Source organism: Lissotriton helveticus, chromosome 10 (assembly GCF_964261635.1).
Source record: "Lissotriton helveticus chromosome 10, aLisHel1.1, whole genome shotgun sequence".
Classification (NCBI taxonomy): Eukaryota; Metazoa; Chordata; class Amphibia; order Caudata; family Salamandridae; genus Lissotriton; species Lissotriton helveticus.
This window is the reverse complement of record NC_136071.1, coordinates 483,221,711-483,238,549: the sequence shown is the minus strand read 5'-3', so window position 1 is coordinate 483,238,549 and position 16,839 is coordinate 483,221,711.

Genomic DNA, 16,839 nt, shown 5'->3' with positions numbered 1-16,839 from the left:
AAATTCTTTATTCAGCTAATAAAAGCCACAAAGATAAACATAAATTAACCAAGAGCACTTATTAAAAAAAGACATTAAAGGACCACTTGACAGCCTGTTATTAAATGTTGCCTTGCTGCTGATAGAGCGCCATGTTGTTTGAAATATTATAGGGGTGCATCATAACCGCCTGTAGTCAGCACTCTCATATTTAGAGGACCTTTCTAATGTTTGTTTTAGAAATGTAGGACTAATTGAGAGTGTTGCAACATATAGAATCATGCTCCTATAATTTACTGATGAATGTAGTGCTTAATCGAGAGAATAATGCTTTAAGTAATTTAGGGTTAAATGCTCTGTGTATGTAATGTGTTTCGAGATTGAACGTGTCATATTAAACTTGCACGTGTAGTTTGCCTAGTGAGAAATGTGATGTTTTAACATGAGAATAATGGTCTTTAACCTAGAGCGTAATGTTATGGTTTATTAATGAAATGTTTATGTTGTCGTATTAGAAATGCATTTAGAAGAGTAAAGGCCTGAGAGGAGAAATGCTAGCAAAGGCCTAACTGTGATTTTCATAGCATGACTAGAAATGTCGAGCTGGAAAAATGCTTTGGGAAAGAAACTTATGGTTGCAGTTAAATTTTGAATTGTAACTTGGGGCGTGCAGATGGATCATTCTCATGCATTTCTTTTGCAGGTGCAAATCCGAGGAGCTTGTTAGGTAGAATAAGTAATTGTTTAGAAGTTAGATTAGGAGGAGTGAAGACAAAAAGAATGTGCTGGCAGGTGCGTTTGCAACATTAGGCGGAGAATGGTGCCTGAGATCCAAGGACACAGCAACGGTTTCTGGAAGAAGAAGGTTCGACACTGGAAAAGTACGAGGGGTTGTACCTGCTGAAAGAGGAGTGCCATGGGCGTGTTTATTGTTTTGGGGAATTTGTATTAGGGAACGTGCCCAGAGGGTGGAGAGTTAGTTTGGTCTTAGTGAAGCTAGGGTTAGGGTCAGTTAAGCTTAGACGAGGTCCTGTCTAAGGCAGTCCACTTGGATGTGCAGTTAGACATGCGTCTTAGTTTGGACTAGGCAGGAGAAATTAAGCAGCATCTTAGAATGAGATCGGTAGTTTAGGCTACTTACCTGGAAGGTGAATGCGCTTCTCAGGGAGCCTTCACAGCTGACACCTTTTCTCTTGCCTGTGAGGTATGCTAAGTAGGGATGTCACTTTAGAATAAGTGTAGGGACAGACTAATCTTTTCTTTCCTCACCGGAATAGATGTTGTCCAGCTTTCCAGTAGGCATGGTGATTGCGTGTCTAATGCTTCTAGAATTAACTCTGCTTTTCATTTTGAGACGTCTGAGACTCTTGCGTAGGATTCTGTTTGTTTCAGTGCCAGTTTATTTCTTGAACCTCTTGCTGAGGTGCTTGTATGTCCAGTTATTTTTGGCTTTGTAATACATTCTTAAACTTTCCCTTGGAGTCAGTGGTCCTTCAGATTAAAATGTATAGATTTGGGAATTTGTCAAAGTATACTGAATTTAAAGAACTACCTTCACACTCTCGTGCAGACTAAAGAGACCTGTCGTAAAAAATATGAGAGAGGACCGCACAGGTTCCAGGGAACAGGGTACTTGTAACACTGAAAGTCAAAGGGCTATCCCTGGAAAGATTTGTAGACAAGAGAGCTACTGCCAGAATACCGTACTCTTAACACATTCACTCACAACAAGCACTTAATATATCATCAAAATCACTGGTCACAGACTAAATCATAACGTTTACAGTCTATTTTATAAAAAATTATATACGTTAAAATTTCAGTAAGAATTCTTTTGGATTTTACTGAAAACGTTAGTATAGAGACATCTCATAGTATAAAAGAATTATTTTTAAAAAGAAAAACATAATACAATCGCATGTATATACCTCATAAAAAATGAAAGACAATGCATATATATAACACATTAAAGATGAAAGACAAAGTACATTTTTCTTAGTCCACAAGAGTAATCATACAGTATATCACAAATCAATACAAAAGAGCATACAACAAAACCCCTTAATTTCAATAGAGCAATTAATGTTGCTACAGATTAGTCGATTCAATAGCCTTTACACGAATACATGGGGACTTCCAGTATTGTACAATAAAATATCTCTAGGATCCCCTAGGCTTATTTGAATTCTGTATGAAAAAGTGCGTCGACGCGTTTCGGTGTTGCAGCCCGTAGATGTGGTCACACCTTCATCAGGACAGTTTTTTGTTTGGGGTCATCAAGTTCAAACGACCGTTTCCTTTCTCTTGAGTGTGTGGTATGGTTGTTCCTTATATTCAATGGTTCTCGCATTCCATCATACGTTATTGACAACTAATCCTATTACTCAGGAGACTCAGTATTGAATCTTTTATTTTTTTGTAGAAAGGACTGTGTATGCAGTTCTTTATTCTTTTACTCCTGCCAGCTACTGGTTCGATACTTCAAATTGTTTTAGTCACTTATTTCTCATGTAGGTTCCTTATATTATTAAAGGCACCTCATTCCCCGTGGTTTCACTGTGCTTCCGGCCCGCCAATCGCGTCCTGGTGCAAATTGGTGGAACTCGATAATTTCTCTTATTTCGTTCGTTTCTTCACTCCCCACGGGTACTTCTCATCTCGATTGAATGAGAAGTACCCGTGGGGCGTGAAGAAACGAACGAAATAAGAAAAACTATCGAGTTCCACCAATTTGCACCAGGACGCGATTGGCGGGCCGGAAGCACAGTGAAACCACGGGGAATGAGGTGCCTTTAATAATATAGGGAACCTACATGAGAAATAAGTGACTAAAACAATCTGAAGTATCGAACCAGTAGCTGGCAGGAGTAAAAGAATAAAGAACTGCATACACAGTCCTTTCTACAAAAAAGAAAAGATTCAATACTGAGTCTCCTGAGTAATAGGACTAGTTGTCAATAACGTATGATGGAATGCGAGAACCATTGAATATAAGGAACAACCATACCACACACTCAAGAGAAAGGAAACGGTTGTTTGAACTTGATGACCCCAAACAAAAAACTGTCCTGATGCAGGTGTGACCACATCTACGGGCTGCAACACCGAAACGCGTTGACGCACTTTTTCATACAGAATTCAAATAAGCCGAGGGGATCCTAGAGATATTTTATTGTACAATACTGGAAGTCCCCATGTATTCATGTAAAGGCTATTGAATCGACTAATCTGTAGCAACATTAATTGCTCTATTGAAATTAAGGGGTTTTTGTTGTATGTTCTTTTGTATTGATTTGTGATATACTGTATGATTACTCTTGTGCACTAAGAAAAATGTACTTTGTCTTTCATCTTTAATGTGTTATATATATGCATTGTCTTTCATTTTTTATGAGGTATATACATGCAATTGTATTATGTTTTTCTTTTTAAAAATAATTCTTTTATACTATGAGATGTCTCTATACTAACGTTTTCAGTAAAATCCAATAGAATTCTTACTGAAATTTTAACGTATATCATTTTTAATAAAATAGACTGTAAACGTTATGATTTAGTCTGTGACCAGTGATTTTGATGATATATTAAGTGCTTGTTATGAGTGAATGTGTTAAGAGTACGGTATTCTGGCAGTAGCTCTCTTGTCTACAAATCTTTCCAGGGATAGCCCTTTGACTTTCAGTGTAAAGAGACCTGTCGACCTGGGGATTCCTCAGAGTGGTAAGTTGAAAATCTAGGTGGGAATCCAAGCATCATCAGTTGGTAGCAGAGGATGGTTTATACATGGAAGTAAGGGAGTCTTAGAGTAGGATAAGAGTTTCCTTGAGGCCCATAGAATTCAGGTGATGACCTTTCAGTGGATTACTGGTGGAAGACGGCTTTCCATGGAAACTGACGGAGAGCGGCGGTGCGGCGAAAAGCAGCAGTTCATGGGAGAGGGAGTATGAATAGGGTGTTATGTTGTTAGATTGCGGCTTTATGTTGTGATGTTTGTGGCGTTTGTGTTGTGATGTCTTGTGGAGTTGGAATGCCTGTTGTATGAAAGGAGATCAGGCTGTGAGCGCGCGCAGCCCGGGAAAATCTTAGGCTCAAGGAGTAGCTTAAGTGGGTCGGGTGTACCATATACCTAAAACTTAATTGTCGACCATTGTAAAGGGGATTGTGAGGTACCATTAATCGCCCGCTGGACCGAGATAGGGGGAATGAATGTGTGAGTGCGTGAGTAACTGACGCTGGTCGTGGGTTGCTGAGTGGTTGTAACCTATCAGTTAAAGTGATTGTCCGGTCGTTTTGTGGACAGACAGTTGCCAGTTTGGCAGATAATTGCATGACTGTGGACGTACAGTCAGACTGTGGACGTACAGTAAGCGAAGTGATTGTTTGGTCGTAAGTGATCATTTCAGTGTATGCATGGGGCGTGTGCGTGAGTGAGAAGCGAAGTGAAAAGGAGGGGAACTGCTGTGAGCAAAGGGAAAGTGACGTCAGAAGGTGCCGCGCTGTGATAGGGTGGTTGGTGTGAGGCCGCGCTGGGATTGGTGGATTGGCGTCAGGAAGTAAACAAGTGCTGTGAACGCGCTGGTTTCATCATGAAATGCTTTAAAGTGTTGAGAAATGTGTTCAAAAAGGAAGAAAAGAAATTAGAGCCCCGGGGGGGAAGAGGTTCCGCCCAAGGATACCTCAGCTCATTATATGGCTACGAATGTGGGTTTGCACACTATATTGTGGCTCAAGAACTGGTGCAAAATGACTGACGGAAATGAGGAATTTACTTTTCCCAGATACAGAACTTTTAGATTAGAGGTGTTATATCAATTGGAATCGATTACGGCTGCTTCGCGACCTTTGCCTAGACCAACACAGTTTGAGGTACTGAATGCGTTGATTAGGGCGGCACACAAGAGAAACAGGGACAGGAGACAGGAACGAGTGAAGAGGTCAGTCAGGGCGTTTCAAGATGCGAGATGTGATGCACTGGAAAAGAGATGGAGAGTACAGATGATTGAGGAGATACGTTGTATCCATTGTTGGTCAAGTCAGGAGAGGCGCCGAAAAAGCAAGTTAATGCTGAAGACAGTGATACTGATGATAGCTTATTAGAAAGGATGTTATTAGAGAGACCACCTCCGTACAATCCGGAGTCAGAGGGGGATAGATCAGCTCTGTTGGAAGGAACTAGGCAACCTCAAGCTCCACCGAGTTCTGAAGTAGTGGGACAACTCTCAATAGGGGAAATGTAGAATGCAGAAAGTGTCACTTCTCAGAGGTTACTGGATGCTCTTAGGGTGCCGGTTACTATTGGTCCCGTAGTGTCAGTGTACAATCCAGAGCAGGTGAGGAATGGAAGTCCATCACAGACAGGAATGGAAGGAAGAACTGGTTGTGGAGGTAACAGTGTAGTGAATGAGCTGGTACCATCACCAAGGCCTGTAGAGCCGAGCACACCATTGCTGGCTACCGCAGATTCATCAAGAGGACAGATGGATCTGAGGGGACCAAGACCAAAATCCCTGGGAGAACTGATGTCAGACTTGAGATCATGGGAGTCAGTTGAAGGGACTCAAGGTGATCGGTCAAGAGAGGACTGAGATCATGGGAGTGCCGAGAATAGAGTGGCTTTAAGGGACACCTTTGAAGTGACCAGGTGCAGAGAATAGGACAGTGACTGCAGGGAGTCGAGTGGTGCATCTAATCAAGGCGTCCTTAGAACATCGATAAGGGCGGCAAAGAGGTTACATGTGATGCGATTGAAAGCAGAAGTGGACGCGATTATTGAAGGGAATCTGCCTATAGAGAGAGTGGAACTCTATGAGCCAGATGAGTTGTTGTTTGTAGCAAAGGATGTGATTCGTAAAGCAAGGTCAGCACATGAGAAAAAAACTGAATTGGCAAACAAATACGATGTGGATTTGTCTAAGATGAAAATGTTGCAGGGTGGTCATCGGTTACAGTATACTGATCAGGATTTGGATGAAAAGAGAGTGATTGGACTGAAGACCCACATCAGAGAACTGATCATAGGGATACAAGCATGGACTAGGCTTGACAAGTGAGAAGAAAGATGGACCAAGAAAAAGAGTGTTAAGAGAAATACAACAGAACCGCCTCCTCCAGGAGGGGGGATATCAGGAATTGGGAAGTACACTTGGCGAGAGGTAGCTAGTGGGGGGTATGTGCATGTGCCTTGGAGTAGAGGAGATTTGGCAGCATTCACAAATGACTTCCCAAAATTGAGAGAGAGTCCAGTTGAGTGGTACAAGCAAGTTGAGAGGTTTGTTAAGATTTCAAAGGTGTTGTGGATCGACCTGAATACACTGTTTGACATTGTAGTTCCGAGTGATTTGTGGGTAGCTTGTAAGGTTGCCGTTGAGTGGCCCACATCTGAACCAGAGAGGGATGCTCTCACGAATGGCCCATCACCTCTTGTTATGAAAAAATATCAGCAGGTGATTATGTGGTTGAAAGCTAAGGTACCGCAAAAGGACATTGATTGGGTGAACATAGACTGAACACTTCAGAAGCCAAAGGAGACAGTGCATGAGTACTATGAAAGGTTGTTGCAGGTTTTCAAACTGTGCAGTGGGTTGGACGCGATGGATCCTAGGGATATGGGACAGTTTGTGCTGAAGTTTGTCCTGGGATTGAGACCTGATATTTGTCTTATGATCCAGCCGCATTTAATTTGCTGGCAGAACAAGCCGCTGGACGAGATATTGAGGTATTGAAGATACTGTAGTGATGAGATTGATTCAAAGCATAAGAAACTCAAATATGGATTGATGCTGGTCCAGATGCAAGCTGCAGATAAGGGAGGCTAAGTTCAGTCAGGGGGATGCACCCTGGGAAGGAAGCAGAATGGTCAGGGTAAGTCAAAGGGAAGCATAGATGATTCAAGGCCAAAGGTGGATTGGCAACTCTGAAAAAGACCACTGAGTGCCATCAGTGTCATCAGATTGGACACTGGAGACGTGAGTGTCCCTTCAATCCTGCAAATCAGATACAGCAGGAGGAGGAAGTAGTGCAGGTACCTGAGCCCGAAGTGACAAAGGCAGTGTCTAGGCCAAAGTTGACCAAAGGGGGGACTTCGGCTCCGCGAGTACAAGTTCCCCAGCCTCCGAAGATCGCGACAGGGACTCAGACTTACCAGCAGATGCCTCTTTTTGATGACCGTGATGATTATCACCTAGACCTGTCGGCATGATGGTGCTTGAGGGGGGAGGAAGACTGCAAACATGACGCAGTCTTGGAGGTAGACCAGAGGGGACCATTTGTGGAAGCTGATGTTGATGGTCACCCTACCACCTTTTTGGTTGATACTGGTGCTACCCGTTCTACTGTGAGATCTGCAGTAGTCCCCAATCTACCCCTCTCGGGACAGAGTATCCAAGTTGTAGGTGTTGCGAATAAGAGAATAATAAGCCCTTTGACAGAGCCGATTCCTGGGAAAATAGGAACGTTCCGAGATTGACACCAGTTTGTGGTGTGCGATTCAAGCCTGTGTGTTTACTAGGGAGGGATCTATGTAAACTCAATTGTACCATCTATTGTACCCCTAAAGGAGTAGAACTGCAAACCAATGATGATGATGTTGCTTTTAAGGTCACAAATCAGCATTTGTGTCTAGAAATGTACCCTGTTGTGACAGTGGAAGAGCTTCCACTAGATTTGAGAGACTTGGTCTCACAGGAAGTGTGGGACTTCACTGGTGAGGACATAGGTTTGATCAAAGGAGTTGAACCTGTCAAGATTCAGGTCAAGCAGAACGTTGACTTTCTGAGAACTCCCCAGTACAATTTGACCCCAGAGATGATTGCAGGGATAAAACCTGTGATTGAGTCTATGGGCAAGCAAGGGATGCTGAAGGAGATAATGAGCAGTCCATGTAATTTGCCTATTTTGGGGTAGGAGAAATCGAGTGGGAAGTTTAGGATTGTGCAGGATTTGCGCTGGGTGAACAACATAGTTGTTCCCTGCTCTCCAGTGTTACCGAATCCATCTGTAATATTATTTCAAATTCCATGTCAGGTGGAATGGTTAACTGTGATTGACCTTTATCAGGCTTTCTTCTTGATTCCATTGCATGAGGATAGCCAATTTTTGTTTGCATTTAAGCTGGAAAACCGTGTTTTAACATGGTGTTGTATCCCACAGGGGTACACAGAGAGTCCATCGATCTTTAATCAGATCCCGAAAAAGAATCTTGAGAGTCTTGAACTGCCGCAGAACTCTATTCTCGTCCAGTACATAGATGACCTCCTTGTGGCATCAGAGACTAAAGATGCGTGTAGGATTGACACCATTGCCTTACTGAATCATTTGGCAGAGAATGGACATGAAGTGTCGCCAAACAAGCTACAATACTGCCTGAACGAGGTGCAGTATTTGGGTCACCGGATAGAAAAAGGCAAGAGAAAGGTGTTATAGACAGAATAGAGGCAATCAGGATGTTCCTAGGGATGGTTGGCTACTGTCATCAGTGGATTGCCAACTTTTCATTGAAAGCAAAGCCCTTGCAGAAACTGACGCACAAGGATGTAAGTGATCCGGTACCATGGCATGATGACTGTATGAAGGCATTCTTAGAGTTGCGAGAGGACCTCTGTCATGCTCCGGCATTGGGAATGCCTGACTACAACAAACCTTTTTCATTATTCTGTTGTGAGTGAGAAGGATGTGCATTGGCAGTTTTAGTTCAGGATCATGGAGGTGTCCGTAGACCAGTTGCCTACTTTTCAGCTACTCTAGATCCAATAGCTTCAGCATTGCCCGGATGTCTCAAATCCGTTGCTACAATGGGTGTCAGCATTGAGAGGTATGAAAGTATTGTCATGGGTCACCCTTTGATTGTACATGTTCCACATTCCGTTGAACTGTTATTGATCAGGACCAAGACACAGCACCTGACCAATAATAGGCTCACACGCTACGAGCAGGTTATACTTGCTGCGGAGAATGTGACCCTCAAGAGGTGTTCTGTTTTGAATCCTGCTACCTTGATGCCATTGGCAAACACACTTGATGAAGATTGTGCGGACCATGACTGTCTTGATGTGACTGAACTTTGCACCAAGCCGAGACCTGACATTGTTGATGAACTGTTGCTTGACCCTGATGAGATTTTCTTTGTTGCTGGTTCATGTTTAAGAGACAGTATTGGTTGTTTGAGAGCAGCTTTTTCTGTATGTACCATTAAAGGAGTAGTTAAAGCTGCCTGCCTGGGGAGTATACTCTGCTCAGGTGGCTGAGATCATTGCTTTGACTCGTGCTTGCATAGCAGCAGACCAAATTCGAATTACCATTTACACTGATAGCTAGTACGGGTTTAGTGTGGTTCATGACTTCGGACAGCTCTGGTCCCAGAGAGAGTACATGACATTGTCTGGATCGCACATCCAAAATGGGGAATTTGGGAGGTTGCTTCTAGAGGCCTTGCAGCTTCCCAGAGAAATTGCAGTTGTAAAGTGCACGGCTCATGGAAAGGTAACAGATTGTGTGTCACTTGGAAACCGCTATGCGGACTATATTGCATGATTCTGTGCCAAACAAGGTTGTTCATTCACTGAGAAACATGTAGATGGGAGTCAAGAAAGAACCGAGTTCAACAGGATGTTGGCCATGGCAGATACTTGGGATGAACTTGAGTGCCTGCAGGAACAGGTTTCCGATCAGGAAAAGAATGGGTGGATCAATGCAGGCTGCGTGAAAGGAGATGTGGATATTTGGGTTTCAAGTGATGGAACCGCAGTGTTGCCGGATGAGTTGCTGAGCCCAATGGCAAGACAGATCCATGGTGCAGTACACCTGGGAAGAGATGCTATGGTACGAGTGTTCAGACAAATGTGGTACAATCCGCGATTTCATGCTGTGGCAGAAGCTGTGTTTTAGAGATGTGTCACCTGTCAACAAATGAATGCAGGAAATAAAACGGTGGTTACAATGAGTCACATTGGGAGGTCCGGGGGGCCTTTCAACAGGAGGCAATTGGACTTCATCGAGATGCCTAGGTGTAATGGGTTGAGGTACATATTGTTTGTGGTGTGTGTCTTCTCAAGGTGGGTGGAGGTGTACCCGACACATAGATGTGATATACTCACAGTTGCACATCTGTTGTTGAGGGAACTTGTGCCTAGGTTTGGGATTCCGACCTCTTTGAAATCGGACAGAGCAACGCATTTCCATAGCAAAATAATGAATATGCTTTGTGTCGCATTGCAAATTGATCAAAGACTCCATTGTAGTTATCGCCCAGAGGCTTCTGGGTTAGTGGGGCAAGTCAATGGGAATCTGAAAGCCCGAATGGGAAAAGTGTGTTCATCAATATCTCTGAAGTGGCCTAATGCATTGCCGTTAGTGTTGATGAGTATGCGCAGTACCCCAGACAGGAGAACAGGTCTTTCACCTCATGAGATACTGAGGGGGAGGGCTATGAGGTTACCAGCGGTTCCATCAACAGCCTTGCTTAGCATCACCGATGATCTAATCCTTGATTATTGCAAGGGTCTAGCTGATGTCATCCGTTCTGTGTCCCATCAGGTGCAGGCTGATGTGGTCCCAGCTGCAAGCGATCTCTGTCATGACCTGAGTCCTGGAGATTGGGTGCTGGTTCGATAGCACGTGAGAAAGAGCTGTCTGGGTGCATGCTTCACACACACGTCGAGTTTCAGCACCCTTGGAAGAAACAGCTCCTCTCCCTGATGAAAATCCAGCTGAAGTGGCAGGGCCACATGAGGGGACAAGCCAAGCTGTCAGGGTGTCTGAAGAAGCTGGTTGCTCACTTGACCAAGCTCAGGAGGGTAACAACAGCAGCAAAGCTGAAACTGCCTCTGAAAGGGGAAGGTGCTGTGAAATTTATCCAGAATAAGACTCAGCTTAGAGTAGTTCTGAGCAGAGTGAGCGAAGAAAAAGTCAGAGAACAAGCAGAGCTGAGGAGCAGGGGCCAGAGAGGCAGAGGCGCTTGAACTTGAGACTGGTCTCCGAGAGGGATCTTGCCCCTGTGTCTGAAGAGTCAGAGTCAGACGAAGGTGAAGAACGGCAAGCCTGTGGAGATCTGAGGAGATCAAGGAGCAAGAGAGTGCCTTGCCGAAGTACGCAGCTCTGGAGTGGACATATCCTGTGACTGATGCCAGGAGTGCTGAGATCGGGAAGGGTGAGGGCAGTGACAGTGATCAGTACCAGTCCTAACATCAAGCTGGATGTGTTGTTGTTGGTACCAGGACTTGAGATCGAAGGCGTACTGACCCTCACAGTTCCGAATCCCCGGATATTGAGCAGAATTCACCATCTGATTCTGAGTAGACTGATCTTTCCTACGTTTGGTCCTGGAATTCCAGCTCAAGAATCGATGTTTCTTCGTCTTGAACTCTTGGAATATGATATGGTTAGAAGCAGTTGGAACAAATCTTATCATGAACTAAAAGACACTTTTGCTGTAAATAAAACCTAGTTCTGAGTGGAAGAAGAAGAAATTTAGGGACTTTTCACAGAGGACGGAGAGGGGTTAAGGTTGTCTGTGCTTGCTGTAAATAAGGAACTGAACGAAAAAGGGAACTTCCAGCTTTCTGAGGTGTGGGTTGAGTTGATTCACAAGCATCCGAAGAAGAAGAGTGACTTTTGAGCATTTCTCGTTGAATAAAGAAGCTGAAAATATTTCTGAGGCCATGGAGGCCGGAAACCCAAACCGTAGAGCTAGGTGCATAGTAGGCACACTTGTAGGAGGAGTGATACTCTTTATAATGTTGGTAGTTGTAGTCTCATATTTAGCACCACATGAGCAGGCAGTGAAGGTAGAGGAAAACCCTACACCTACTACTCCTAGTAAAGAAGAGGTCAAGGTAGGAAACGAAAGTGCTTTGCTAATCGAGGAGAGTCGTAGGTTACACGCAGATCTGTCCAGAGGTAATTTCATGCTTAATGCGTATGCAAAGTTGTTGTATGAATATATTGATGCGATGAATGCGAAAGACTGTTATGTGTGTATGCAGTTGCCAGCTTCAGTGGATGAGGGTATCAGATACCATCGTCATCCCTTGACATATCGCAATTCATGTAGTTTGCTGCTTAGCATTTTTTATGGGCGAAATAATTTTGAGTATTTCTGTTCGAATTATGATGCTGTTCTTCCTGAAGTACCTGCTTACAAGCATTTGAATAAGTATGATTACTATAAATCTGAAAATATACTTAGAACATATTTCATTCCGACTCAAGAGTTGGACACAGCTTATGCTCATCGCCATAACTTGAAATGTTTGTTGTCAGATACAGAGAAGAAATGGATAGATCAAGTGGAAGATAGATACAGGAAACAAAAGCAGTTGCGAGATTCAGGGCAAGGAAAGGTAGATTGGACAGATAAGGAGAAGTTGCACAAGTCGAAAGGGAGTTATGGTCCAATAGCTCTAGATGAAGTGCAAAAAGGGAAGTTGTGCATAAGCTGTCCATAGACATACTATGAAAATGTGTATGTGGGGCAGACCACATGTGAGCATATGTTTACAATTTAGTATTATTCAAAGGACTTTTTGCAAGGTATAGTGCAAGAAATTCCAACTGGGTATTTTGTGTGCGGGAAGAATGCCTATGTGTGATTGCCTAAGAAATGGTATGGTACGTGCTATTTAGCTATAATCTTTCCTAAGATTTACCATACAGACGACTTTGAGCTCATAGAAGGAGGGCAACATGCAAGAGTGAAGCGAGATGCACCAGCTGTGGTTGGAGATGCTTTTGGAGCAATGATACCAAATTTGGGAGTGATCTTAAATGATGTGAAAATTAGAATGTTGGCGGCTGTTGTGGATGAGTTGTCAATGAATACAGCTAAGTCGTTGGTGTTGATGGAAGGAGAGATGTTATCGATAAGGACGATGGTTTTGCAAAATCGTCTTGCTTTAGACGTCCTTCTTTGCAAAACAGGGAGGAGTCTGTACACTTTTGAAGGTCCAAGAATGTTGTACTTATATACCAGACAACAGTAAATATCTGGAGAAATATATAAGTAACATAACTGCCATTCACTATTAGATTGAGGATTTGACTGAGGAAACTGTGTGGGAAAAGGTTGGAAAAGGATTTGGCAAAGTGGAACGTTGGTTTGCCAATCTTGGAAAGGGATTTCTTGGTTATGTGTTGAAGCCTCTTATCATAGTCGTGGCATGTGTGATTGGATTGTGGGGTTGGATCAGAGCTTATAAATGGTATAAGTCTGGCAGATTGGAAAGATCTTTAAGAAAGCAAGAGAGGCGAATGGAGAGACTGCAGGACAGTCAATATCAGAATTTGAAAAACATGGAGTTGCTCAGGAGAGGTAGAATGGCAACAAGTTCTGTTTAAGTCGGTTCTTACCCTAAATGGAGATGTATTGTGTGATGACACAGGGCATCAAAGGGGGGGCTGATAGAGCGCCATGTTGTTTGTAAAATTGTAGGGGTGCATCATAACCGCCTGTGGTCAGCACCCGCATATTTAGAGAACCTTACTAATGTTTGGGATAGAAATGTAGGACTAATCGAGAGTGTTGCAACATATAGAATCATGCTCATATCATTTATGATTAATGTAGTGCTTAATTGAGAGAATAATGCTTTAAGTAATGTAGGGTTAATTGTTCTGTGAATGTAATGTGTTTCAAGATTAAACGTTCCATATTAAAGTTGCATGTATAGTTTGCCTTGTGAGAAATTAAATGTTTTAACATGAGAATAATGTTCGTTAACATAGAGTGTAATGTTAGGATTTATTAATGGAATGTTTATGTTGTTGTGTTTTATGACCAGAAGAGACGGGGCGTGATAGCTATATGTCCGCATCTATGAACAGAAAGATCATCATGACTGAGAGACTGTGGAATTAAAGGAACATACAGTGGTGTTTGACAAGTTTGAAGACCACAAGTTATAGAGAACAAGCCAACTACGGATAAAAAGAATAAAACCGAAACCGGAGCCTCTCCCAAAAAATCATCCTTCTTGTTGTCTACATGAGAAAATTGACAAGTATAGCCACTAAATTTACTGACTCGATTCAGCCCTGGGTACCCTGTACACACACATTGAGGAGAAAAACTTTTTCTTTGTTGGTCCTGAGGAAGGTGGTACAAGCCCACCGAAACGCGGGTAGACCTGGCGTGTAGATTCACGATTAATATCTGTGTTACCTCAACCTTGGAAACTGTTTGGGTTGTAAAAAGAAGTGTGTATAACTGTATGAATTAGCAGGTGTGAATGTTGATAAATGTGTGTCAGACAGGGTGTTTGTTTTCCATTGTAAAAAATTGCTTTTTATGTTTATATTGAATTGTAGAGACAAAGGAATTGTTTATTGAATTTAATGTTGAAATGATTATAAGTATTATTGATGAACTGATGAATACATATGGAAAAACTGTAAAAATAGAAGAAAAAAAGTCTCTTTTGATATACTATAAAGAAAAAAATGAATAAAATACCAAAAATTAGATAAGAAAACTTGTGTACCTGTGTTAATCTAAAGGCTTATTTATGAACTATATGAGCCACGCCTTATAAGAAAGTATGAATGGGCCACGGGGGAACTGTATTATGTTTTCTTAGATGCTGTCCTCTCTTTTCCCTGGTCATAAATTAACTACAGAGGGGGTCCCAAACTTATGCCATATGTTGTCGTATTAGAAATGCATTTCAAAGAGTAAAGGCCTGAGAGAAGAAACGCTAGCAAAGGCCTAACTGATTTTCTTAGCATGACTAGAAATGTCGAGCTGGAAAAATGCTTTGGGAAAGAAACTTATGGTTGTAGTTGAATTTCAAATTGTATGCATTTGTTTTGCAGGTGCAAGGCCGAGGAGCTTGTTAGGTAGAATAAGTCATTGTTTAGAAGTTAGATTAGGAGGAGTGAAGATGAAAAGAATGTGCTGGCAGGTGCGTTTGCAACATTAGGTGGAGAATGGTGCCTGGGATCCAAGGACACAGCAACGGTTTCTGGAAGAAGAAGGTACTACACTGGAAAATTACGAGGGGCTGTACCTGCTGAAAGAGGAGTGCCATGGGCGTGTTTATTGTTTTTGGGATTTTGTATTAGGGAAAGAGGCCAGAGGATGGAGAGTTAGTTCAGTCTTAGTGAAGCTAGGGTTAGGGTCAGTGAGGCTTAGACAATGTCCTGTCTAAGGCAGTCCAATTGGATGTGCAGTTAGACATGCATCTTAGTTTGGACTAGGCAGGAGAAATTAAGGAGCACCTCAGAACGAGCTTGGTAGTTTAGGCTACTTACCTGGAAGGTAAATGCCCTTCTTAGGGAGCCTTTACAGCTGACACCTTTTCTCTTGCCTGGGAGGTATGCTAAGTAGGGATGTCACTTTAGAGTTAGTGTAGGGACAGACTAATCTTTTCTTTCCTCACCGGAATAGATGTCGTCCAACTTTCCAGTAGGCACGGTGATTGCGTGTCTAATGCTTCTAGAATTAACTCTAATTTTCATTTTGATTCGTCTGAGACTCTTGCGTAGGATTATGTTTGTATTAGTGCCAGTTTATTTCTTGAACCTCTTGCTGAGGCGCCTGTATGTCCAGTTATTTTTGGCTTTGTAATACATTCTTAAACTTTCCCTTGGAGTCAGTGGTCCTTCAGATTAAAATATATTGATTTGAGAATTTTTCAAAGTATATTGATTTTCAAGAACTCCCTACACACTTTCATGCAGACTAAAGAGACCCGTCGACCTGGGGATTCCTCAGAGTGGTAAGTAGAAAATCTAGGTGAGAAACCTAGCGACATCACTTCTGAGCATTCTTATTATCATTCACTTGGATAATGTTTCCTTTTGCATCTTGACAGATGCTTATATATATTGGCATAAAAGTGTGGCTGGGGAGGGCAAAGTTGCACAAAATAATTACATTTTAGTGAAGAAACAATTAATACAAATTTACTGGATTCAAAGCAAAAATGTTTTCATAGCTGTAAGCACTGCAAATTGAGTACCCAGGGAACACATTCATTACAACTAAAAACAGGAGCGATGGAAAATGAAATCTGGTAAATTACATTCAACAATGAAAATATAATGAATGGGTTAAAACATCCATTTTCCAAGTCTTATATTACTAGCACAAAATGTTTTTTTCATTTTGTTAAATGGTTTTTATTGAAGATTCAAAAAGCATTATCAAAAGTAATAACAGTTGCTATAGAACATAGACATAAATGCTATTCAATGTGTTTGAAATGAAAACATATGTAATAAGGAAAATGTTTATCATTTTATATAAAAAAGCAAAAGTGGCAAAAATAGAAAAAGAATGAGAGCGCAAACAGGAAAAGTGGGTAATAGTGAAGAGGTGGGGCAAAGAGAGAGGAGGAAAGAAATAATTAACAATGGTAATGGGGAATGTGAGGCGAGATAGGTAGTTAAAGATAACCAATATAAATCCGATTTAATCTTCTGTTGTAACATTAATGAAGAGACAGTGTGTATTCTATGCTCATTCCGTATAAGGTTCTGCCATGTTAATACAGAAAATTTAGAAGCATCTTTCCACTAAGAAAGTATAACTTTAAAAGCAAGTGCAATGAAAAGATCAAACAGCCGAGGTTTGGGATATTGTTGTTCAATGATAGGTGATAAAGATCCTATAAAAACATTTTGAAAAGTTAATGGTATATTACATTCGAAGATCTTTAAACATTTAGACCAAATAGATTTCCAAGAGCTTAGAGCATGTGAACAATAATAAAGTGCATGAGTCAGTGAACTGTTACATGATGAGCATGACCAACACAGTGAAGAAGCAGAAGGGTCAAATTTAGAAATACCTTTGGGTCTAAAAATAGCTGTATTGGAAACAAAAAAGTAGAGTTTGTGTAATAAAAGCAGATTTAGAGGTATTAAATA